Source organism: Heteronotia binoei, chromosome 6 (genome assembly GCF_032191835.1).
Source record: "Heteronotia binoei isolate CCM8104 ecotype False Entrance Well chromosome 6, APGP_CSIRO_Hbin_v1, whole genome shotgun sequence".
Taxonomy (NCBI): Eukaryota; Metazoa; Chordata; class Lepidosauria; order Squamata; family Gekkonidae; genus Heteronotia; species Heteronotia binoei.
Genome location: NC_083228.1, coordinates 62047204 through 62073978, shown reverse-complemented (window position 1 = coordinate 62073978; position 26775 = coordinate 62047204). Strand labels below are relative to the sequence as shown.

At 42.3% G+C, this 26775-nt stretch overlaps 1 protein-coding gene and 1 pseudogene across 1 annotated transcript in view; both read left to right on the top strand.

Moving 5' to 3' along the window:
- Positions 1-26775, top strand: part of ATRNL1 (attractin like 1) — a 1015273-nt gene that overhangs the window by 330133 nt on the left and 658365 nt on the right. The gene's annotated exons all lie outside the window — the stretch shown is intronic.
- LOC132573430 (ferritin light chain, oocyte isoform-like) lies at positions 44-26516 on the top strand (annotated as a pseudogene).

Sequence of the window (26775 nt, the reverse complement as noted above, 5' to 3'; positions counted from 1 at the left end):
AGAGTAGTTCAGAGAGAGCACAAGCCGCTTTTAAGTGACCAGAATGGAGACTCAAAGGCAGAAGGAATGTCTTCTGCGAAAGAAGATGGGGATTTCAGACCTGGTAACATTGGCCAGCGATCTGCCTAAGGAGGTCAAGGACACCCTCAAAAAGGCTGAACAGATGATGGCCTATGCAACTGATGCCTCTCTGGATGTCATAAAGCAGTCATACAGGGCAATGACATGCAGTGTGGCCAATAGAAGGACTGTGTGGCTCAGGAACTGGGATGCAGACATCAGCATAGGCCAAGGTGGCAGCAGTACCATTCAGTGGATCCAGCTTGTTTGGACAGGGTCTGGATCAGTAAATAATCAAGGGAAAAGACAAGAAGAAGGTACTTCCATCAAAATGGAGGGACAGCAAGCCCAGGAGACACTTTCAGTTCTTTCAGGAGACCAAAGGAGTGCCACGACAGAACTTCAGATAGTCAGGCAAAGGAAAATGGCAGAATCGGTCTTGAGACAACAGACCTCCATTTTGCAGCAAGTCCAATCAGGGGTGTGTGGCCTCATATGCAAAGGAGCTCCTGCTAGAATTCCACCTCTGGGCGTACTCAATATTCATCTTGGTCCTGAAGAAGAATGGGGACGTAAGATCCATTTTGGACCTGAAGTGGATAAACAGACACATACAAACCAGGAAGTCCATCCCCCTAGCCATCCAAGAGGGGGACTCCATGATATCCATTGACTTGTCCGAAGCCTGCTTTCACATCCCAATTCACAAGTTTCACCACAGGCTTCTGCAGTTCATATAAGACAGGAGCCACTACCAGTACAGGGCCCTATCCTTAGGTCTGAAGTCTGCCCCCATGGTATTCACAAAGGTTCTAGTAGCCCCGGTAGCTCACCTGAGGCTCCAGGAGGTATCGCTGTTTCCATACTTGGATGACATTCTAGTCAAGACCCCTTCCCTTTAACAGAGCAAGGAGGCCTCAACACTGATGGTGAATACCCTCAGAACACAGCTTTGTGGTCAATCTGGAGAAGAGCAATCTCTGACCATCGCAGATGGCTAGTCACCTGGGAGTGCAGATAGACATGATATGGAACAGAGTCTTTCTCTCACAAGAGAGACAGCAGTAACTCAGGGTTCTGACCACATATGTTTTGGGGCAGAACCAGTTGGAGGTGATAGTACTGGCGAATCTCTTGGGAATGATGGTGTCCTGCCAGAATGCGTTGCAATGGGTGAGATCCCACACTCAGCCGCTACAGCAGTTTCTGCTACCATTCCATGGCATAATCACGGCCAAATGGCACAGGACAGTCCAGCTCCCAGAGGAGCTGAGGGATCAGTTACAACAGAGAGTGGTTCCCCAATGCTTCTACCAGGACATCCCACTATGGGAGCCATGGAGGATGGTGATCACAATGGTTGTGAGCCTCTTGGGTTGGGGGCCACACTCTCAGGGACGGGTTGCATAGGTCTCTAATTGCAGGAAGAGTAGGTCAAGAGCATAAACTTTCTAGAGTTTAGGCCAAAAGATTAGGGATTTTGGAGTTTAGAGAGGCACTGGAGGGAGGAGAGCCACATCCTGGTGCAGACAGACAATATGACGGCAAAGGCTTATGTAAACAGACAAGGGGGAACCGGACTCAAAGCCTTGCACAAAGAGGCAAGCAAAATAATAAAGTGGGTGGAGGTTCACCTACAATCCCTGAAGGCAATACATGTGGCAGGTCAGGATAATGTTCTGGTGGACTGCCTAAGCAGACAGGCATTAGACCAGTCAGGATGGCAACTGTGCAGGGCAGTATTCCACCAGATATGTAGCAGGTTTGGAAAAGCAGAGATGGGCCAGTTCGCAACTGAGCAAAACTGCCAAGTTCCGAGGTTCCAGACCTAGGCAAAATGCTAGGAAGCAGTGCGGGTAGATGGTTTGATGTGTGATTGGCTGCAAGGCCTTCTTTATGCCTTTCCACCAATGCAGTTGATACAAAGGTCAGTTCAGAAGCTGATAGAGCAAAGAGCAGAGGTGGTGCTAGTGACTAAGAAGGTTCCAGGACCTGAAAAGACTATCAGTAGCAGAGCCATGGCTCCTCCCACAGAGAGAGGACTTGCTGATGCAAGGGTTGATGGGACACCCTCAACCAGACAGCTTAAACCTCGCAGCCTGGAGGTTGCGTGGAAGTAGATGATAGTGTTAGGATACAATGAGAGAATAGTTAGGACCATGCTGGCCTCCAGTAAAGGGTCCACAAATAGGGTATACAACACTACCTAGCAGACGTTCCAGGCACATTGTACGGAATGTAGCCTGGATCCACTAAAGGTAAAGGTACAAGGGGTACTGTCTTCCCTCTGGGATGGACTAGACAAGGGCCTTAGCACCAGCATGCTGAAGAGGCAGGTAGCCGCCATCTTGGCAGTAAGGCAAGCCTGGAAGAGCGGGTCTTTAACCTGGCATCCCTACATTGGACACTTTCTAAGGGGCACCAGCCTGTTGACTCATAGGTTTCCCACCTGGAGCCTTAACACGGTGCTCAGGACTCTGTGTAGGGTACCCTTCGAGCCAGTGACTTCCTGCCCCCTGAAGGAGCTATCTTTCAAGATGCTCTTTCTGGTGGGGATTACATCTGCCAGGAGGATGTCAGAGTTGGGGGCACTTTCCATTGACAAAGCGCTATGTATTTTCTATAATGGAAGGGTGATATTGAGGCCAGACCTGCCTTCTTTCTGTCCAGTGCCACATCACAAGAAGGAGAAAGAGTGGCATTGTCTGGACATACAGGGAGCCCTTACTTTCTACATTGAGAGCACAAAACAGTGGCACGTCCAATTCTTTTTTCATGGCCTTTAGAAAGGCAGCCTGTGGTAGCAAGGTGTCTACAGCCAATCTAAGCAGGTGGATTAGAGGCTGCATCATAGTGGCCTAAAAGGTGGGAGATCTGGAACCCCCCTAGGGAATCATGGCACATTCCTTGAGGGGGGCTGCCACATCGGCAGCCTGTAGAGCCTTCCTGTTGTTAGTGACGGTCTTCAAGGTGGCCACTTGGAAGTCAGTGCATTCCTTCACAAAGCACTACTGCATAGACAAAGTGGCCACGACTGAAGCTGCCTTTGGCTGTGTGGTCCTCCAACATGTGGTTTAGTGAGCAAGGCCAAGGACCCACCCTGGGACATACTGTTTTTTAACGTCCCATATGCGAAGGGCTGCCCCAATCCTTGAACCACCAGAGAATGGAAGATTTGGTTCACTTACCATGAAGCTTCCTTCTCAATGGTTCAGGATTGCGGCTGACCTGCCCACCCAATTTTCTGGAAGGGCATTCTCATGAACTAAATTACTGGATGAGGACCAGGATATCAGTGATCTAAGATGGAGCTTAAGGCTAGATCAGCCAGGTGGGGCAGCTAGCTCTAGAGGAACCAGTTGAGGAAGAGTAGGAGTAACCATCCTATGGTAGTGGGAAAAGTTTTCTGTTTTCTCAGTGTGACTGGGGAGATTGAGGCTTGTTGACATCTGGGGAAGTTCCTCAGGGACAGGTCTCTCCCCAGATGGATCTGTCAAAGAGACCAATCCTGAGGATGAGTGACTTAGCAACAGTGATTCATGCAACGGTCACCTCGAGACTGGACTACTGTAATGCCCTCTACATGGGTCTGCCCATGTCTTGAATCCAGAAGCTGCAGCTGGTGCAGAATGCTGCAGCCAGGCTGTTACTGGGTTTCTCTATTCAGGATCATGTACAGCCGGGGCTGCGGAGGCTGCATTGGCTGCCAATAGCGTTCCAGATTCGCTACAAGGTGTATTACCTTTAAAGCCCTATATGGCTGAGGACCTGTCTACCTTAGGGACCGTCTCTCCCCATACATTCCCCAGATAGTACTTAGATCTGGATCACAAAACCTGTTAGAAATCCCCGGGCCGAGGGAGGCGAGATTGAAGGCTGCCAGAGAGCGAGTCTTCTCTATTGCGGCCCCCCGCTGGTGGAACCAACTCCCAGATGATGTTAGAGCTTTGCAGAATTTTGCCCAATTCTGCAAGGCCTGCAAAACAACATTATTTTGAATGGCCTTCAACTAAAGTATAGAGTTGCTTAACATCATGGTATGGAACTTAGCACCAAAACTGCTGTTTTATAATTGTTTAGTATTTTAAATTGCAATTGTTTAATTTTAACTGATATTATTGTAACTGTTTTTACTGCTTTATGGTTTTATTGTTTTATTGTTGATATTCAATGTTGTTAGCCACCCTGAGCCTGCTTCGGCGGGGAGGGTGGGATATAAATACAAAAAATAAGTAAGGATTGCTCCAATCCTGGACCACCAAGAAGGAAGCTTCATGGTAAATGAACCAAATCTTCCATTCCCTTTTCTTTCAGCCTTTTGTAGAATTTTTCTCTGTTGCAAGAGTAGGCTTTACTTCCTTCCTTAAAAAATAATCCTGTGCATAATTTTAAAATCTTTTGGAAAATAAGAGGTCTTCTCACCTGTATAAGTATGATATAATCATGTATTCTTAGTAATATAATTTCCAAGTTCACTTTTAATTTTGAAGAACATGAATGCTGTTCCTGCTGCTTAGGAGTTAAAATGTAAAACTGTGAAGTACTTTGTTCTTTTACTAGATCACACTCTTCGTGAAGGTAAGCGAAATTGGTGCTGAAAAAGCAGCTATAAATACCTGCAAAAATGTTGTATGCTGGCAGTTGAAAGAATGCCTGGAGTACAGCAAACATTGTTCCTTTGTGGCTGAGTTGTAAATGTGTTGTACCAGTAGTACGTGGAGAGAAAACAAATCTCTGTGAATGGCTTTGAATAAAAAATATGGGTGATCTTATTTACTGAGCAAATAGCCAATTTTGAAAGAATTCAAATTTTTTACATCTTGACTGAGATTATCACAGCAACCTATTCCCCCTGAAAGGTTTCTTCAACATGTAGAAATGTGCTCTGAGATCATATCTCACCTCTTAGAACAGGAGACAAACATTCCTGTGTGGTGCACTTAGGGCTAGACTTTTCATATGTTGTTTTAATCTGCTCAGAGAGACCATCCCAAGATTCTTTCAAGGGAAGAACAGTTAATAATTGGATGATAATTGAAAAGTTCAGCTGATCAGTTGGTTCATTTGCCACCCATGTACCCCACTTAGCTGGTCAACTAGATAAAAAAATGGTAGTTATCAGAATCTGATGCCGCCATATTGATAGGCAGAAATAGCAAAAGTGCTTTGGCCTTTCAGAACTGCCTCTGGGAAACCATGAGTGGTGTTAGCCATGAGGTATCTTGGGCAACTGTCCTTAGCCCTTCTTAAGGGAGACCTGAAAGGCCTCTGGCTGTCCCTCAGCACCACCCACTGCTCTCTGCTGTGGGAAGGAGGATGGGCATCAAGTAAGTCACAGATTGCTTATTTTGAAATTTTCATAGTAATTGACTTTTCTCAATGGTTGTCTATATATTCTATGTATTCTCTCTCTCTCTCTAGAATATATATATTCTATATATTTTCAGAATATTCCTTATTTTGTATTTAATATGATTTGAGTATATATGTGTGTTTATTTTTGTTTATTTTTTTACTTGTTTGTAACAGTTATTCTAAGGCTTGGACAATAAGCACATTCTGTTCATTTACAAGATATTCTGTACATTTGCAAGTTACCAAATCAACTTAACTCTTAAAAAAAAGAAGTAAGTCACAGACAATGTGGTTGGCTGGGCTGGAGCCAGTAGTCAATTGTTCTGTCCTGTGCGGGTGGGGCTGAGGGGCTGCCACCTTACAGCTGACAAGCTGCTCCAGTGCAATCCATAGAGAGACAGCAAGAGATGGAGTTACCATCTGCCACATCTGCATATGGCTAGGCGATCACCCATCTTTAGGGCTGTCAAGTTCCTGCCGGGGGAGGCAGATCCCCTGGTTGGCAGGCCCCAACCTGCTGGCAGAGAGGAGGCCACCAGGGGGGTTCCCTGCCCCCAAAGAGCCCCACTGCCGTGCAGTGTGCATGGCACACTGACGCCACCCAGAAATGATGTATCATGCTGGGCATGTCGCGTGGAGATGCTCTAGGAAATCATGAAAAACTCTATGGTTTTGCATGGGGATACTCTAGCAATTTGGGGGGAAATGTGCATGAAAAAAGTCCCCACGGGCAGCTGGTGGGGACTTGGCAACCTACCCACCCTCCTATCTGTCCTTCGCACACTGGACTGTAACTGCACCTCTGCAGGCAGCACATATATGCTCATCACCTGAGCAACTAGGGCAGCAACAGCTGATCCGGAGGGATGGAAGCTGCGAGTTTTGAGTATACACCAAATCTGGCATCCTTGTCTTCCCTCAGGGTTAACCCCCTATCCAGCCACACACAGGAAACCCAGGAAGCTGGGGACCTCAGTAGGTCCACAGGCTCTCCACTTCCCCTTCCACAGGCCACAAAGGTCCATCTTGTTCCTGGCAAGGGGGCTCTTCTTCTGCCTGGCTAAAATTGGCCATCCTACCTTTACAATGAATATGTGTGCAGAGGCAGCCAAAGTCATAGAATGCCTGGGGTGCCACAACCCCTTGAGCCAGTCCTGGCTGTAGGAGTCTGTGAGCTTCTTGGAAGGAGGGTGAGATTTTAAAAAAGGGCTGTGTAGGAGAGCCATCCTTGACCTTTGCCCAGGACCCCAGAATCACTAAGACCACTCCTATGAGAAACCCTAAGAGAAAGTACTACAAGAAGGAGTTCTGATTCTAGCCTGCCATTTCCACTAGTGACCCAGTTCTTGTACCAGATTGGAAAGTACTGGCACCAGTCTTTAAGTGGGGCTTGATACTGTGCTTGGCTGAGGTAGTACCCTTCATATGCTTCCTTTTTACAGGTTCAAAGATGATCAGTCTCATATATTATTATTATTATTATTATTATTATTATTATTTGTATCCCGCCCTCCCCGCCTAGGCAGGCTCAGGGTGGCTAACAGCATTCAATAAAACATTATACAAATATAGTGATTAAAACAACATTAAAATTATAAAACAACATTAAAATATACATAGTTAATACATATCTTAAATTGATGCAGCATATATAATCTGTAGCTTAACAGCGGCAGAGTTGTTCTGGGTGCTATTTATCCATTTGCCTATTTAAATGATGGCAAGAATCGTTGAAGGGTCGCTTTGTTGGATCCTCCGTTCGGCCCTCCTCTGTCAGCAGTCTGGGAAGGCCTGCCTAAAGAGGATGGTCTTGCAGGCCCTGCGGAATATACTTGAGTACAGACTTTCTTGTCCCAGACTATGATGTTACTCACTGAATGCATGGCTGGATTTATGAAATATCAACAGTGGAAAATAAAATTCCTGTTTCCTTTATAATAATACTTCCCCCAAAATAAATTTATTTCTAATTCAGCAGTGATTATAAGGACTTTAGAATCATGCATGCTTTTTATATGACAAAGTGAAAATCAGTATTTATCACTGGGTCATACAAGAGTGTAAAGGGTTACCTTTGACTGTACCAACTGAACTGTCCGATATTTTACCAGTGTTCAGGCCACTCAAAAGTAATGCTAGAGTTGGGGTCGGGTGGGAGGTCTTGTTATAGACTGCATGTGCTGTGTCTGCCTTCCTTATGGTTCAGGCACAGAAAATTTGACCTATGCTACTCCTTCCTTTCTGCATCTGATTAATGTCAGGAAAGATTTCTAAAAATTATTCTTTTTTCCCTTAGCAATGTATACAGTTTCTATTCCTCTCCAGTAGCTTTTGTTCATGCAAAATGTGTGTCTTTCTTATTAATAGCACTGTTAAGTCTCAGACAATTAAAACAAGCATCTATGGATTTGTCATATCTCTTTTATTTGGCGATTTATTGAGAAAACTTTCAGATTTATTTCAAAGGAATGTAGAATAATCAGTATAATTGTTTGCATTATCTACATTCCATACATGACCTCCTTTCCCTAGCTTTTGCCATAAGTATAGAACATTATACAATTGTAATAATAATCAAGGTTTTTGTAACACGATGATCAGAAATTGCCTTTTTGGTGAGGGAAAAGTTGTTCATTCGATAGCTAAAAGTATCATAGAAACATTTTAAAGTGCAGTGGTATCAGTAACGGGGAACAACATGTATCCAAAATGACTACTATGTAAAAGTGGCAGGGGGTATTCTTTAAACTACCATTTGTAGCATTTGGCAGTAGGCTGTGAGGGGTTGAGGTGGGGTTCACTGCCTATTCCTGATACAGTCTGCCCCTAATGTGTGGGTGGGAATGTGTAATTGTATGTCTATATTACCTGTTGTCAAAGCACCTGATAAAGCATGAGACATATCGAAAAAGAAATCTGGGAAGCATTGGTTGGAACACTTCTGTCCTGTGATGATTTAACTAGGCATTTTTCAGATCTGGGTCAAGATGATCTAATACAGATAGGCTTCCCAATCCCCAGGTCCCAGCGGGGGATCGCCCAATTTTACAGGCTCCACCCTGCTCCCAGCCAGTTTGTTTAGATTCCTTCTTGTTTTAAAATGTGTGTGTGCCTTTAAATTTAAGCAGGAAGTACTTCATGGGGAAGGGCCAGTAGCAGAGCCGCGTGAGAGGACAGTCCTTCAGTTTCTTTTGCTTTTGTTTCAGACCAAGTGTGTGTGAGTGTGTCATGATCCTGGGCCTGGTTAGGCCTGCAGGCTCCAGGGAAGCCTACTTAGGAGTTACTGGGAAAGGCCTACATCTCCCAGGATCGCTCTGTCTCTCTGATTGGGTAGTGAGGGTTTTGGAGGGAAACAGGCCCAGAGAGGGGTGGGGCCTGGGAAGAGTATATAAAGGCCAAGCCCAGGAAGTGGGTGTTCTTTCCCTGGAAGGCTTAGCTGGAAGCAGGCTGTAGCCTGGAGAGCTGGAAGCAGGGGAGAGACCCTTACCCAAGGGGGTAAGTGCTGGTAAAAGTAGGGACTATAAGATAGACGTGTTAGGGCATTTGTTTATTTTCCCTTCACCCTTTTACTGGTTAATTCACCTTGTTAATTTATATTGCACTGGAATAAACCTTTTTGTTGTTGTTTACTCTTCCTGGTCCTCTTGCCCATTATTTGGCCTAGCTAAGGGAGGCCTGAAGGCCTTGGGAGGGTACTCTGGGTAGGGTTACCTAGTCCAATTCAAGAAATATCTGGGGACTTTGGGGATGAAGCCAGGAGATTTGGGGGTGGAGTCTTAAGCAAAGTTGTGACAAGCACAATTGAACTCCAAAGGAAGTTCTGGCCATCACATTTAAGGGGACCACATACCTTTTTAATGCCTTCCCTGCATTAGAAATAATGAAGGATAGGGGCACCTTCTTTTGGGGCTCATAGAATTGGACCCCCTGGTCCAATCTTTTTGAAACTTGGAGAGCATTTTGAGGAGACTTGTCAGATGCTATGCTGAAAATGTGGTACCTCTACCTCAAAAAACCGCCCCTTCAGAGCCCCAGATACCCCAGGATTAATTCTCCATTATACCCTATGGTCCAGCAGACATTTCCCTTCCACCCCCCCATCCGTTTCTCCCATGTCCCCACCTGGGGATTGGCACCTCTACTCACGAGTTGCTGAACTTTCAAGTTTTTCACAGTAACACAGGGCAACCAAAGGTTCAAGTTTACCTTCACACTATGCAAACAACCTTTGCAAGGATTGTGCAACAAATGGAGGGTCTGGGCTCCTTCCACAGCCATGTTGTTCTGCCTCCTCCCCCCCTCGCTCCCCTTCAGCCTTAAAGACACAGACACAGCATCCAAAGAGGAAGGCTTTCTCAAATAGAGACTGAAGACTCTGGAGGGGGAAAGGTACATGATGGCTGTGGGGGTGGGGCTTCCCCCCACCTACCAGCTGACTGGGGGTGGGAAGGAGCCTGGGAAAGAGGGAGAACCCCCGCTGGGACCTGGGGATTGGCAAGCCTAACTCTGGGCCTTCTCAAGGGGAACTTTTAACCTAGAGTGGTGGCAGCAATTTGGTAAAACCCCTCTGAGTCATGACAGAGTGTGTGTGAGAGAGAGAAAGAGGGAGCAGCATAGCCCCTGTACTTTTCAGACATCGTTGTGGAGGAACCAGAGCCAGTAAGTGTGTGTGTGTGAGAGAGAGAGAGCACGCACACCCCTGTACTTTCCAGAAGTATTTGTAGAGGAACCAGAGCCAGTTTGTGTGTGTCTCTGTGCATGTTTTGCATTGTTTTCAGTCTTTGTATAGGAACCTGTTTATGGGATGGAGGAAAACTGCACCTCTCTTTATTTGCCAGTGTTAGCCTGTAGAATATCAGTTCCTGTGAGTAAAGCCCCAGTGAGATCACAAAAATGTGAGCTTGCAAACTCTGTGCATTCTGTCTGCTTTGTGTGTGTTCACTTTTAACTACTAGAATTGTAGCTATTGGGGGATGAGGAAATGATGAGGTGAACTGCACTTTTGTATTTTTATGTATTTATTTTGGGAATGGGAAAGTCTGGCTCTGCCCCGAAGTCTCCTGGCTCCACCCCCAAAGTCCCCAGATATTTCCTGAATTAGACTTGGCAGCCCTAAATATAGAAACCAGTGAGGAGTTTTGGTGCTCCCAAAGTTGATAAATTATTTAATAGGAAAATCACCCGTGTCTAGGGGCATTTTTGAGTAAGTGGGCAATTTTTTTTCCTTAGATGCTTTGCTACTGAGTCTAAATCTGCTGTATGTGAGGCTGTATTATGACTTGTTCACTATGAAAATACTTGGGGGTCTTTTTCCGATATAATCATAACTGGACAGTACAACGCAAGCAAGTGGTCATCTCAGCAAGGTGTAGTTCGTCTGTGGTGGTTAGCTTTTTTTTCAAGAAGGACAACGAATTTGTCCCAGCTGCCATTCATGTTTTTAATGTTAAAACAATTTCTCAGTTGTTATATGGGATCCCCGTTGGGTTTGTGCCCTCAATTTCCAACTTGAGCAAATTCAGGCAGCATTTTTACGACATATTTTGGGGGTCTCCCAACTGTGTTAGCTATGCGGCAATGTGCCTAGAGACTGGAACCCATTTGATTGAGACCAGGGCATGGCTTCTAACTATAAAGTTTTGGCTACGCCTACATTTTAGGGCAGACCCTGCTAGTTATATCCATATGATGCTAGCAGATTCCTTCGTTTCCAATTGGTATAGTTGGATCCAGAAGAAAATATATTCCATAGGTGTACCCCTGGACAACTTCTGTATGCTAAGTGAAATGCAGGCATTCAGAATCCTGAAACAGAGGATTTTAGATATTGAGAAACAGTCCCTTTGTTCTTCTGGAAATAAAACTTGTTCCCCTTTAGCATTTGGTATCTTCCCAGATCATGGGCTGCCTGCTGCCTACCTTTCCCAGATTACTTCACCCCAGTTATGCCACTCCTTTATGTTAGCAAGACTCAATGTTCTACCCTCAGCGGTACTGTCTGGGATGTTTGCCAACATCCCTTATCGGAATAGAGTCTGCCCATGTAATGGAGGGCACCTTGAAACGGTCACCCATGTCTTCCTTCACTATGATTTTTATTGGGAAGTGCGAGACTGTATAATCAAACCTATTCTGTCTAATCTTTACCTGAGGTGAAGTTAGTTTTCTTTCTACTATTTGACTGATGTTCCCATATCACAAGCCTAGTTGCAAAGTACCTTTTGGCTGCCATAACAATCAGGGAGCAAAAGACTAGCTCCCCTTCTTGATGTCTGACTGACTTTTATAGCTGAAACTCCATGTAAATTTGCTATGCTGTACTTTTTATTTCTATGCCAATAAAGGTATTTGGACTGGATTGGATTGGCTTTCTGATAACCCTGAAGCAGGGGGGAGGACCTCCAAACCAGGGGATCCCCTGCTCCCAACTGTGGATTGGCAACCCTAAAAAGTACTGTGAGTCCAACCCGACTGGATCTCTTAGATATGCTTAATAGTGAGCAATAATGTAACTTTTCAATTTTGGAATTAGGTTGTCATTTTTTTAAAAAAATTCATTCTTAATAGCATTATATAAAGTCTTATAAAAAGCAGACTTGGCTTGGGCATAAAAATAATGTACATCCTTTTTTTCTTTCCTCTGCTTTTCTGCATGCCTGTTTATAATGAAAGTGAGTGCACTGATGCAGATCAAAGGGATTTGAACAGTGGAAAGTAAAGCCTGCTGTACAGTTTTCAGTGTTTACGTGTTACTTCTGTGTATAATGATACATAATAATATTTGTTTGGTTCTCAATCAAAGTTAGGCTGGATCAATACACACCTTATTATTGCTGCTTTTGTTCAAATGTTAGGAGAAAACAGGTTTCTCTGAAGAAATAAGCTGCTGTTTGACCTGTTCTGTTTCTGCCTGATTATTCCCATATGTTTTCATGTGAGAATATAATTCAATATTTAGAGAAGTTACCTGTGAAAAATAGCTTTAATCAATAAAATAAGTCAGCTGTCAGTGAAGTCATTTATCGAGCTGTTGGGCTGCTGTTACAAACAATTAAGGAAGAAACATTTTTATTTTTCTAAATGGCCATTTTTCTATCAATCTTAGGTTGTTAGAAAACAAAATATTGTTTCTTTTATGTTATGGTTGTAGTAATCAAAGATTGTGTAATGAATAGCCAGATTTCTGCCAAGAACCCTTGCAAATTGCAAACACTGTTTTCTGTGATTAAGAAAAATCCTAATATTGTAACATGATTTTTGTAGGTTTTACTTCATTATTCAGCTAGGTATTATTTTGCAAGTTAGAGGCATAGGCCATCAATAGGTGGTGGAAGTGGTCTTAGGTACTAAACTCAGGCTACCTGGCTTTCCACTGTTGAAAGAAGTCCAGTTTTGACCATGCAAATAGCTACACCAGGGAACATGATACTTGTGTCCTCAAAAGGCACTTGAATCAAGAGAGCAAGCAGAAAAACTGGTAAGATCCAACCCAAAGTAAATTATTTAACTTTTAATTATTAAAATGGCTATTTTAGTACTTTTACACATGCACGTATATGTATAAGGAGAGCCCAGCTTGATAAGACCAGTAGTCTATCTGTTTCACACAGTGGCCAACCAGCTCCTCTGAAAGCCAACAACACAGCATAGAGGACAAGGCCTTCTCCTGGTATAGCCTCCTGGCTTTGGGATTCAGTGACTTAGTGCCTCTGAATGTGGAGGATCCCCTCAATCACTATGGCTAGTAGGTATTGATAGATTTATCTTCCATGAATCTATCTGATCCTCTTTTGAAGCAGTTTATTCTTGTGGCCATCACTACATCCTCTGGAAGCAAATTCGAATCACTCACTGTGTAAAATGGTATTTATTTGAATATCCTGATTCTACTGCTCATCAGTTTCATTGGATGCCCTCAAGTTCTAGTATTTTGGGAGGAGAAAAATTTCTCTTTGCCAACCATCCCATGCATAATTTTGTAAATTTCTATCATGTGCCCCTTTAGTCGTCCCATTTTCTAAACTGAAAAGTCTCATACTCTTTAGTTTTTCCTCAAAGGCAAGGTGCTAAACCCACTAATAATCCTAGTTGCCCTCCTCTGCACTTGCAACCCTACAATGTCCTTTTTGAGATACGAGGACCAGAACTGTACACAATATTCCAAATGAGGCCATACCATAATCCTTTTTTCACTAAAGGAAATGTAGCACACTGGGCTGACACTTTCATTGAGCTATCCACTATGACCCCAAGATCTTTTCCACTCTCAGTCTCCGCACGCTCAGACTCCATGGGTGATTACAGACTGGCACTTTGGGCCGACTCAGAGATGCCTCAGAAATTACTAGAAAAATCCTTCCAAACACAAACATCTGCCACCCGTCCCATCCTGTACTCACCCCGTCCTCCAGCATCCTGAGAGCAGCTCAAAAAGCTACCACTTTTGAAGTGGTAGCAAATTTTTTATCTGCACGCCAGTTGCCTCCTCAGCGTCTGGAAGCAGAATTGCACAAGCAAGGCGCCTTGGTGGTGTGAAACTGCCAAGCCGCCCCAAAAATGTATAGGAAAAAACCCCAAACGGAGCAACAGGAATTGTGTGCATTGAGACCCCTGTTCTGTGTATATAGAGAAACATACCATGTGTTTGGGAGCCTTATTTTTATGTCAGTCAGTTTCTGCTGACTTATGTTAGACAGTAAGAGGAAGAAAAGAAACTTGTTTCCATAAAACAATAAAAAATACAGTTAGGTTGGCACTGGTGGTGCATATTTATTAAAAAGCTCCTGGTGTAAGAAAGATTGCTTTTTCTTCTTACAACCTCTAATGGATGTAATATGCATCCACCTACTGTTATTTTCCATTTTCCATTTTTTACATTTTTTAGGCAGTAGTATGAAGTGTGAATAAAGAAGAAACATTTTAGCAATAGTGGTTGTCTTTGCACCTGAAGACTGAGAGTTGCCTTTTATGTTACATTTCCATCTTGTTGCCCACTGTCATTAATGCCAGTTGCTCCAGTGCTCATCAAATGTATAACAAAGCTGTTACATAAAGGAACTATAGAAATCAGGCACTGATAGTTAACAAAAGGATTTCACTTTATGGTAAATTCTAAAAAAAAGATAGAAGGGAAACTTTTATTTGTTATGTCACTCTGATTTTGCTGGGGTTTTTTTTAATGCTATCAACATTGCCCTTGCTTTTATTTATCTGAGCTGTGCTTAATTGCTCCTGGAAATACTTCCATTCTGCCATTGTGTTCATTTGCATCAACTCTTTTCTCCTGTTTAATTGCCTGCGTAAATGTTCCTATTACAGTCTATTCCTCCCCTGCATGTCATAGTGATTGGACTGGCAAATATACAAATGAGAGGGAAAGAAGAAAAGGGAACCTTAGCCAAAATCATGAAACAAGGCTGTGGTGAGCTATGAGTAGAATCTGTATAACTGCTTCAGACATTATTCTTTTCCTGTTTTCCTAATGACCTCTGCCAGTCATGAGAAACTTTTGGGTTTGCAAACCAGCATCCTTCTCAGCCCTTATCTCTTTCCTGCTCCCTTCACTGTGTATAGAAGACTACACCCAAACAACAACAACAAAATTCTTAAAGGTGAAGGTAATCCCCTGTGCAAGCACCAGTCATTTCCAACTCTGGGGTGATGTTGCTTTCATAGCATTTTCATGGCAGACTTTTTCTGGGGTGGTTTGCCACTGCCTTCCCCAGTCATTTACACTTTACCCCCAGCAAGCTGGGTACTCATTTTACCAACCTTGGAAGGATGGAAGGCTGAGTCAACCATGAGCTGGCTACCTGAGCCCAGCTTCCGCTGGAATTGAACTAAGGTTGTGAGCAGAGCTGGACTGCAGTACTGCAGCTTACCACTCTGTGCCACATCTCCTTTAACTTTAAACACCTTTCTTGATAGGTTTGGTATCTAGCATAAAGGAGATTCTGCGCTGACAACCATGCAGACTTCCAGTGAGGGTGTTATACATGATTAGCAGGGAAGGATAGAGAAAAAAGCTCAAATGTATAAGCCCAGAAGTAGCTGTGTATGACTGAGTGTAGGACACAGGCTAATTGCCACCTGAAGTGATAAAGTTCACTTCATATGCAGGCCTTTATTGGCAAAATTTTTGTACACGTTTGAGATGGTCACTGCTCAATTCAGAACTTGGCTTCATAAATCTAGAAGAGCAAATAGCTGTTTTATTTTGATGTGTTCCATTCTCAGAGAGGTGATGATGTCATTGGGAGCATGAGATTATTTTCCAGAACCTCCTACAACTACCTCTCCAAGCTCACATTGTGTGCTGCAAACTCTCCAACACAATTCTTATTTTTTTTTCTTCCTATGGTGGATCAGAAGGAAGGAAAGAAGGAAGAGAGCTTTTCTCTGCCTTCCTTCATTCTCTGCTTCTCTCTTCCAGTTCCTCACAATCTGTTTTTACAGCACTCAAGCTGCCATGTATCCTGGGAAATGCTGTATTAGCATTTCCTGGTCAGTGAAGGAAACTTTTGAGATGTATTATTCTCTTAACCTGCATTTGAGAAAAGATGCTGAGGTGGGAAAAGCAATACTTAAGTCATTGTTCCAATGAGAGCATGACCCAACCTCCTCTGGTGAGTAGCTAGCTAAAATCTCTCTGTGGAGCTTCAGTGAAGATGAAATATGAAAACAGAGTTGCATTTACCTCTAACAGTTGTTCATTGATTGTCTTCTGTGCAGACACACATTTCCTCCCTCTAGCCCTACTGTTAACTCTCTTCCTGAGCTAATCTGTGTTTTCCCTGAGATTCTGCAGTGGGCAAGCAGAAACTGAGGGAAAGGGAGTATACACCTCCAGAGCATGTGATGGTTTGGTGGGAAACCTTTGTGCTTCTTTCATAGGCAAGGGGGGCACCCCCTCAGTTCCTAAATGGTTAAAAAGCATCTGTTTTAGGAATGGACACAAACTGCAAAAATGGTGGTTCATATTGGTTTATAGTTCATTTGATTGTACACACCACAAACTTACACAAATTTTTCATTTCCCAAACAATTTGTGGTTCATTTGGTTCAACAAATGGTTCAACAAGAACAACACCCCCCCCATGGGCTGAAGATGCCAAACTTGCAGCAAACTCTTCAGCTGACTCTCCTCTATCTGCTCTCCAGGTTTGGTGGGAATTAGATGGGGGGGGGGAGAGTTACAGCCCCTCAAAGCAGGTGCTCCCATGTGGTATATTTTGTTTGTGTTAGTTCAGGAGGTGGAAGAATGGCCTCGCGGTGGGGTAGAGATGCCAAACTCACAGCAGATCTTCAGCTGGCTCTCCTCTGCCTACTCTCCAAGTTTGGTGAGAATTGGATTTTGGGGGGCCAAGTTAGCTTTGGTAAATAAAAGAATTGGCTTTTGTAAATATTAAATAATGACTATATGGCTCACACAGTCCTGAGCAAGTTGGCTTTGGTAAATAAAAGTATAACCCCAGCAAAAGAAAGAATAAAGTTTTCTGAGGAAAAAAAAGATTAAAAAAAGAGCTTGTCCCTGTAACTCGAGTCTCTGAAACCACAGAGGAACACCTTCCCAACTGGAAGAGGTGTTTAAAATTTTCCCAATGTGTGTGGGTTGGAGGAAAACAGGAATCCCACAAAGCTAAATTGAGTCAACCCAGCACCAAGCAATATCAGACATATGATGAGACAATGATTAACTTTCCTCTTCCTGGCTCCTGCTGCAAGTGAAAGCAGCTGAGTCAGGGTGTGGCAATATATACAGCAGAGCAAAACAGGGGCTCCAGGATTGGCCTCTAGAGCTGCCAATCAAGCTATGGACAACTGGTATGTGTGTTTCTAGGGCTCTCCAGGAGTCCATCTCCAGCGTTGCTTAGCAATTGATTGAATCAGTGCCAGTCTATCTGCCAAATGAACCAAAAAAATGAACTGAAGAAACCACCATGGAAAAAAAATGTGGTTTTGTCTTTTTGTTCAGAGCCCTGTGGCACAGAGTGGTGAAGCTGCCAGTCCTAAGCTCTGCTCACGACCTGAGTTTGATCCCAGCGGAAGCTGGGTTCAGGTGGCCAGCTTGGAAACAACTGATGCTTGCACAGGGGACTACCTTTACTTTTTTTGATGCAATGTAACAGATCAGTTCAAAATGAACCAACCAATGAAATGCCGTTAGAGCACAGATCAGGCCAGTTTGTGCTCTAACTGCATTTCATTGATTGGTTCATGCCCATCCCTAGTCTGCACAGAATATTAATTTAATTTTTAGATTTATATCCCACCCTATCCCGCAAGCAGGCTCAGGCCAGCTTACAGATGTTGATGAACAACAATTACAAGTAAGTGCAACTGTGTTTTCATCATTATGGCTTCTGTGCAGGCACACATTGGGCCTGTGTATACACAGGCCAGATGTGGAAAAGAAATTCCAAAGCTTTCTAGTAGGCTAGGAGCACCCCTCCATCCTCTGGCCCTTCCCCACCAATACAGTCAGATCACCAGTTCTCCCTCAGTTCTGTCTATGCCACTGTTGGAGGCCCCAAGAAACTAAAGTTGCAAAGCACCAGAGGGGGGAGGGGCACTTCTAGCCTGCTAGAAAGCTTTGGAAATCTTTTCCACATCTGGCCTATGCATACACAAGCCTAATGTGTGCCTGTACAGAAGACTGCTCAATGAACAACAGTTACAGCCAGGGCTTTTTTTGAGCAGGAATGTACAGGAACGCAATTCTGGCTGGCTTGGCACCAGGGGGTGTGGCCTAATATGCAAATAAGCTCCTGCTCCTCCTTTTTCTTCAAAAGAAAGTCCCGGTTACAGCTAAGTATAACCCTGTTTTACTCCTTTCTGTGGTTCACAATTATACTTTGTCTTTTTTGATCCTTATACAGTGGGTGTTTCTATACTACATTATTATTATGAAGCAGGAACTCCTTTGCATATTGGGCCACATACTTCTGATGCAGCCAATATTCCAAGAGCTTACAGGGCTCTTCTTACAACGCCTACTGTAAGCTCCAGGAGGATTAGCTACATCAGAGGTGTGTGGCCTAATATGCAAATAAGTTCCTAATACAAAAAAAGCCCTGGTCATTATTGTTGCTGTCATTGCTGCAGTATGTACGTTAAAAGTAAAATCACAGTGATCTGATTTTACCCAAGTTATTTTTGTTTTGTCGCAAGTCTGCTCTCAAAATTACAGGAATGGTCATTAATCTGACATTTTTGAGCATGAGGATATGTCTATTGCAGTTCAACAAAGATTGCTAGCAGAGAATCCCTTTCCACTCCTTTTTTTTTTTTAAAGGAAATAATGGAAGGCATGTTGAAGGACAAACATTGTTGAACTCTTTGATTTGCAGTATTGCACTTTGCTCATTAACTAAAGTGCTGAGAGTGTATGATTTATAAATTGTCAAGCATGAGTGTTCCTGGTTTTGCATGGGTATGGCAGTTGTTGAATGTCCTGAGCATTTGTTAGACTGTGTCCTAAATGCCCCACTACTTTGTGTGTGTGTGTGGGGGGGTGGATTCTGTACCAGTTTTGATTTGTTTTGGTTTCTGATTAGAAACTCCAGCATTCTGGTAATGAAAAATGTAGCTGCTTCTCAGCTCTCTAAGGTTAGCCACATTCCATTTCATTATGTAGCAATATAAATATTGATATTTATCTGCAGCTTTAGCTATGTATAAAGGCAGCTCCCAGGTAGAAGTGTTCTAAACCCATTACCTTTCTCAGCTCTTCCAAAGTCGTCTTCTGGGTTATTCCTTTCTTTAATCTCAGTCCTAGGGAGTTCTATTTAGCTTTCCAGTGGTTGAGAAGAAAATAGGCAAATTAGCTGGTTTTAAGGTTGAGGTGTCCTAAGAAGTCCCAATTCTCAGCAAATTAATAGCATCCTCAAATAGGCAATGCTATATAAAATATCATTATATGGTTTGTTTATGTTTTAACAATTTATTGATATCATATGGTTACACAACTTAGTTATTTCTTAATTGTCTCAATATTAATCTGTATGACATTTCAATCCCCCCTCCCTCCAATGTTGTATTTTAACAATTTATTAATAACATACGGTTACGACGTTTAGTTATATCTTTTCTATCCCTAACCCATATGATACTTTCAATCCCCCCTCCCTCCGTTATCAGACTTACCCCGAAGTTATATATTTAAATCCAAATATAAAGGTATCCCAAACCCAAAACACACTGTCTTTTTCTTCTCATTCATATTAAAAAATTGTCCAATGTCTTTTTACGTTCCATTCTAACTCTATATATTTTTTAAATTTCTTCCACTCCTTTTTAAACACTTCCAGATCATAGTCTCTCAAAGTTCTTGTTAATTTATCCATCTCGCTCCACGATAAAACTTTCACAATCCAGTCCCATTTCTCTGGTATTTTTTCTTGTTTCAACAGCTGCGCATACAATGTCCTAGCAGCTGAGAGCAGATACCAAATTAAAGTCCTATCTTCTTTTGGAAATTTTTCTATTTGTAATCCTAGCAGAAAAGTCTCTGCCACTTTCTTGAAGTCATAACCCAAAATTTTAGAAATTTCTTGTTGTATCATCCGCCAAAGGTTTTTTGCTTTTTCACAAGTCCACCACATATGAAAAAAGAACCTTCATGGTGCTTACATTTCCAACATCTGTCTGACATCTTTTTGCTCATCTTTGCCAGTTTCTTTGGAGTCATATACCACCTATACATCATTTTAAAGCAGTTTTCCTTGATATTCTGACATGTTGATATCTTCATCGAGTTCTTCCAAAGGTACTCCCAAGTATCCATTTGGATTTCTCTGTTTATATTGATTGCCCATTTAACCATTTGAGATTTTACTACTTCCTCTTCTGTAGACCATTTCAATAGTAATTTATATACTTTTGATATTAATTTTTCATTGTCTCCAAGCAAAACCTTTTCCAATTCTGTTTGCTCACGTCTAATTCCATCAGATTTCATATCATTTTCCATCAGACTTTTTATTTGTTGCATTTGGAACCAGTCATATTTATTATTTAGCTCCTCTGCTGACTTTAATTCAACTTTCCCACCTTGAATCTTTAACAATTGATGAACAATTCATTGTCTCCAAGCAAAACCTTTTCCAATTCTGTTTGCTCACGTCTAATTCCATCAGATTTCATATCATTTTCCATCAGACTTTTTATTTGTTGCATTTGGAACCAGTCATATTTATTATTTAGCTCCTCTGCTGACTTTAAGTCAACTTTCCCACCTTGAATCTTTAACAATTGATTGAGGAAGAAAGAGGGATGTCATACAATCTTTAACAATTGATTGTATGACATCCCTCTTTCTTCCTCAGATTCAGCTGTTATTTTTATTACTTCTGCTGGCACTATCCAAAGCGGCTTCCTCTCATCACCATATTTCTTATATTTTATCCAAGTATTTAATAAAGTGTTTCTAATATAGTGATGAGAAAAAAACCCATCCATCTTGTGTTTCCCATAATTCAAATACGCGTGCCAGCTGAATTTATTCCCATGAGCTTCCAACCTTAAAGGTTTTTTATCCAACAGCATTATCCAATCCTTGATCCACGTCAAGCAAACAGCATCATGGTATAATCTTAAGTCCGGGAGCTGAAAGCCTCCTCTTTCTTTTGCATCTGTTAAAATTTTCATCTTAATTCTTGGTTTCTTCCCGGCCCATACAAAGTCAGAGAGCTTCTTTTGCCACTTATTGAATTGTTTGCTATCTTTCACAATCGGGATAGTTTGAAACAGATACATTATTCTTGGCAAAATATTCATCTTAACTGCAGCAATTCTGCCCAATAAAGACAAATTAAGTCTGTTCCATTTTATCAAATCTTTGTCCATCTTGCACCAAAGCTTTTCATAATTATTTTTAAATAAATCTATGTTCTTCATAGTTATTTCTACGCCAAGATATTTTACTTTTTTTTTAAAATATTCCCCATTTAAAAAAAAATCCTTGTGCACTCACAAACCATATAATGATGAAATATCATTATATGGTTTGTGAGTGCACAAGGATTTTTTTTAAATGGGGAATATTTTAATATAACTATGGCTCACCTTTTATTTCAAACCTTATAGAATGAATGAACCTTATAGTATAAATGGACAGTCTTCACAGTGGAGGACGGTAAGCAGTGGGGTGCCGCAGGGCTCAGTACTGGATCCCATGCTCTTTAACTTGTTTATTAATAATCTGGAGTTGGAAGTAAGCAGTAAAGTGGCCAAGTTTGCAGATGACACTAAAGTGTTTAGGGTGGTGAGAACCAGAGAGGATTGTGAGGCACTCCAAAGGGATCTGTTGAGGCTGGGTGAGCGGGAGTCAATGTGGCAGATGAGATTCATTGTGGTCAAGTGCAAAGTAATGCACACTGGGGCCAAGAATCCCAGCTACAAATACAACTTGATGGGTTGTGAACTGGCAGAGACTGACCAAGAGAGAGATCTTGGGGTCGTGGTAGATAACTCACTGAAAATGTCAAGACAGTGTGCGATTGCAATAAAAAAGGCCAACGCCATGTTGGGAATTATTAGGAAGGGAATTGAAAACAAATCAGCCAGTATCATAATGCCTCTGTATCAATTGATGGTGCGGTCTCATTTGGAATACTGTGTGCAATTCTGGTCACTGCACCTCAAAAAGGATATTATAGCATTGGAAAAAGTCCAGAAAAGGGCAACTAGAATGATTAAAGGGTTGGAACACTTTCCCTATGAAGAAAGGTTAAAACGCTTGGGGCTCTTTAGCTTGGAGAAACATCGACTGCGGGGTGACATGATAGAGGTTTACAAGATTATGCATGGGATGGAGAAAGTAGAGAAAGAAGTACTTTTCTCCCTTTCTCACAATACAAGAACTCGTGGGCATTCAATGAAATTGCTGAGCAGTCAGGTTAAAATGGATAAAAGGAAGTACTTCTTCACCCAAAGGGTGATTAACATGTGGAATTCACTGCCACAGAAGGTGGCGGCGGCTACAAGCATAGCCAGCTTTAAGAGGGGATTGGATAAAAATATGTAGCAGAGGTCCATCAGTGGCTATTAGCCACAGTGTGTGTGTGTATATATATATGTGTGTGTGTGTGTCTGTACACACACACATATATTGGCCACTGTGTGACACAGAGTGTTGGACTGGATGGGCCATTGGCCTGATCCAACATGGCTTCTCTTATGTTCTTAAACCCCTCATATTCCATGCTAACACATTTTTTTTGGGGGGGGGTGACCAAACCACTGGCGTGACAACAGTACTGTGGACAGTGCAAGTCAACATAAATGAGGGTCATACAAATAAAAAAATGAACTCATTAATTTTCCATGGTTTAGAATCATGGATACTAAAGGGATATATTTTGGATATTAAAAATTAACTTTCTCAAGGAATATTATGTAGCAGCTGCCTCTGCTTTTGTATATTCTTGTTCTGGCATAATTCTAGTGTAGTGACTGTGTAGTGACCTCACACATTATTTTAGTAGTTCCTTTTAGTAGTTCCTAGACTCTTTGATACAAAGACCACAAAGAGTGATTTTGATACTATTATTTCTTGTGTCCTTAGTACAGAAGTTTTTCTGCAGTTCTACCTTAAAAAATGAGACAATAAAAGTTTTTCTCCCAAAATAAAATGAGGGAAGGATGTGAAAATACTGTATGTCACGATTAGGAAGTAATGAGTTGCAGGGGTGAGAACGAACTTTCAGAGGGCAGATGAAGAATAGGAGGACAGAGATCCATAAGTTCTAAACATTGCAGGCTTTTGAGCTGGGGAAGATCAGGTATCATTTGGGAGGCAGGGCAGGTTAACTGACAGGGTGTCTTGAAGACTAAAGAAATAATATCATATCTGGGATTTGTGCCTGTGCTATATATATGTGTGTGTGAGAGAACATAAATATCTTGCCCACATTCTAAGGTTGAATTAATATAAGGTATCCATGTGGACCGAGCAAGCAGAGACTTCAGGAACATTTACTTTCATGAACAAGCAGTTTATTATATTAGATGTGAGATTTTATTTTTGAAGTGTTAGGAAACTGGTCAGAATGAGCCATTGAGAGTTCCAGCATTCTTTCTAGGAACTAAGATTTAACAAGCCTCTTATCATCCTCCAGATCATTGTTGGGTAGCAGTGACTTGGGTTCTGTGGTAAATGCCCACTCATGGAAGGATTTTCTATCAGTAAAGCAGAGCCTCCTTATATTCCCAAGATATCCCTTGAAATTCTGCTCATCCATGGGGACAGTGTGAGGGCTGAGTTGAAGGTCTGCAGTGGGAGGGGGGGATCAGCAAAAATCACCCCTTTTCACTACTGGAAATTTTTCATGGGATCCATTCCACATAGAGAAGTAATTATTTCCTTTGCTACCATCAGCACCACATAATAGGTTATCATGTGTGCTCTACCATGTTTTTAGTTAGACTCTATTTGGGTGGATTACAATATCAGCATAAACAATCATACTTCAAAAGCTTATTGTCAGTGGCAGAAGCAATCAACAAACAATAAACTCAGCCCAAACCAGAATGAAATACAAAGGGTTTGTATTCTTAAATGCAACAAAAAAGTGCAAGGTGAACCACAAAGGAGAGAGAATCCCATAAACACTGTGTTGCCATAAAAAAGAGCTATCCCTAGTTACTATGTGTGTCTATCTCACCTCTGTAAGCTGTGAAAACTAGAGGAGGGTCTCTAAAGAAGATCTTAGAGGATGGCCAGGTTTATATAGAAGTCATTCAAGAACTAGGGTTGCCACCTTCTAGGTGGACTTTCTCCATGTGTAGTGCTCCTAGGAACAATCCATTTTTGAAGTGATGAGTGAGGAATGCCTCTTCAAGGAAGGGTGAGCCAGAAACGGTAACAAATGCTGGCGTTACTGTCAGAGGTTTCTTTTGTACCTACTTCATGAATTCCAGCTTTTTGATGTTTTGAAGCTATTATAATTGCTGCTTCGAAATAAGAAAGAACTAATAAGAACAGAAGGCATTTTTCTTCAACAGAATTAGCACAAGTACTAGCACTTTAACCTATCCCGCAGGAGTGGGCCGGCAAAGTTACAGAAGTGAAAATAAGCTACCGAAGTTGGAAACTCGTGCTTACGTGGGACTGAATGAATTTGGACTTTGGTTGTTATCTTATGTTTGATTGTGAGAGTTTACTGTAATATTTATGAAATATATATAATATTGTATTTGAATCCTATTTTGGATTGTTTCACTTTTAAGAGAGTTTTTTTGGAATTAGGTTTAATAGTAGCTATTTCTTGTGTATGACCGTTAATTTCCCACAGTTTTTTGGGTTGTTCTAACTTCTAGGTGGGCGCTGGAGATCTGCTATTACAACTGATTTCCAGCCAACAGAGATCAGTTCCCCTGGAGAAAATGGCCACTTTAGACTCTACGGCATTATGCCCTGTTGAAGTCCCTCCCTTCCCAAAACCTCACTCTCTTCAGACTCCACTTCCCAAATATCCATATATTTCCCAACATGGAGCTGGCAACACTAATGAGAACTCTAAATTTAACACCATTCAGGGATTTCACCTGTTGACTCCACACTGTTTACCTTCCCTGTCAGCTTCCTGGGGTGTACCCTTACAAGAGTTTCTTTCCACTCGTCTGTTTCATCACAAAAAAAGTACGGATCTGTACGAGGAAAAAGGATGTGTCAACATGAGGGTTGTTCTCCAGTGGTTGACTGCTTAGCATAGTCCTGACTAGGAGTGTGCATTCAGTTTACCCAAGCAAAAACACCCCTGAAAAAACTTACCAGTATTTTCCAAGTTTTTTTAATCCAAAAAAAGAAATTAGAATTTCTCTTCAGCTGCCGATATAGCTGAGCCCAAATAAAAGCTAATGTTACTTGAGTGCAGCTTGGACAAGGCATGGTCTCTTTAAATGCCTTCTGAGTGGTGGTGGGGCTTGGAAGAAGGCATTTAAAAGGCATTTTGTGGTCTCTTTAAATACCTTCTGAGTTCACTCACTGAGTTGCAAAGTGGCACAGCTTGGAGAAGACATTTTAAAAGGGTCTCTTTAAATGCCCACGGCAATGCAGTTTGGCAAGTGAACTCAGGAGGCATTTAAAGAAACTCTGGCTTCTTTGAATGTCTTTTTTTCTTCCATTGAAAGCAGTGGAGGATGGGGACACCTTTGTGTATACAATCTTTTTAAAACTTGGGATTATTTTGAGGAGAGGGACCAGCAGCTATGCTACCAGTTTGGTGCCTCTACCTCAAAAAACAGTCCCCCCCCCTCCAAGATCATCCTGCCTTTGGCTGTCCTCCTTCAGCTCTTGCTTCAACAGTGCTTCAGTGGTGCAGGGTCACCGCTGCCCCATCCTTCCATTTCTCCACCAGACCAGCAAACCAGCCCACCTTCAACTGTGCTGTGATCTTTCAGGTCCACCAGAACTACCACACCAAAAAGTGAAGCTGGGGCAAACAGCTTGGTCAACTAGTTCTGCTACACCAGGGGTGGCCAAATGTAGCTCTCGAGATGTTTTTTGCCATTGGTCATGCTGGCTGGGGCTGATGGGAGTTGTAGGCAAAAACATCTGGAGAGCTACCGTTGGCCACTCCTGTGCTACACCTATCTGTCCTTGGATTTTTATTTCACCCAGTGCGATGTGGATCTATCCAAGTTTCCATCCTTTTTCTGGCATGTGTCTGAAGAGACACATAAAGAAGCTGAAAAACTCTTGACCTTCCAAAACCGTTGTGGAGGGAGAGTTGTTCTGCAGGATGCTAAAAAACTGGAGCAGGATGAATGGGGGAATGGAGTTTCTGCCATGGTCTTTGCCTTCATTTGGAGAAGTGTGAACCAAGGCCTGCTAGATCTGCACAAGATTGCTTCTCATCCTTTGGCTCCTCAAATGTGTGACTTCCTAGAGACTCACTACTTTGATGAGGAGGGGAAACCAATCAAGAAACTGTGGGATCATGTGAGCAACCTGAAGCAGGTGCATGCCAATGAGAATGGCCTGGGCAAGTACCTCTTCAATTGTCTCACCTTGGGTGAGTCCAGTGACTAAGCCACAGAGTGCTGGTTCCCTCCAGAATCCTCCCACCAACTTGTCCAGCTGTGTTGTTCTAATTTGTCATGTGTCTTAAAAAAAAAGCAAAAACCTGGCTGCTAGTGAATGAGGCATGCCTTTGTACCTGTACATCTTGGGGAGAGAGTCTGTAACTGGCATTAAATAAAACTTGGCATTAAGCAGTACACTAAAAAATAAAAACACCACTCAGCCCTGTCAGAGCCCCAAATACCCTGGTTATAATCCCATATATAGCCCTGTAGGACATAATGGAGCCAAAAAAGGTTTTTCAAATATTTCCCAAATCCAAATACCATGCCAGT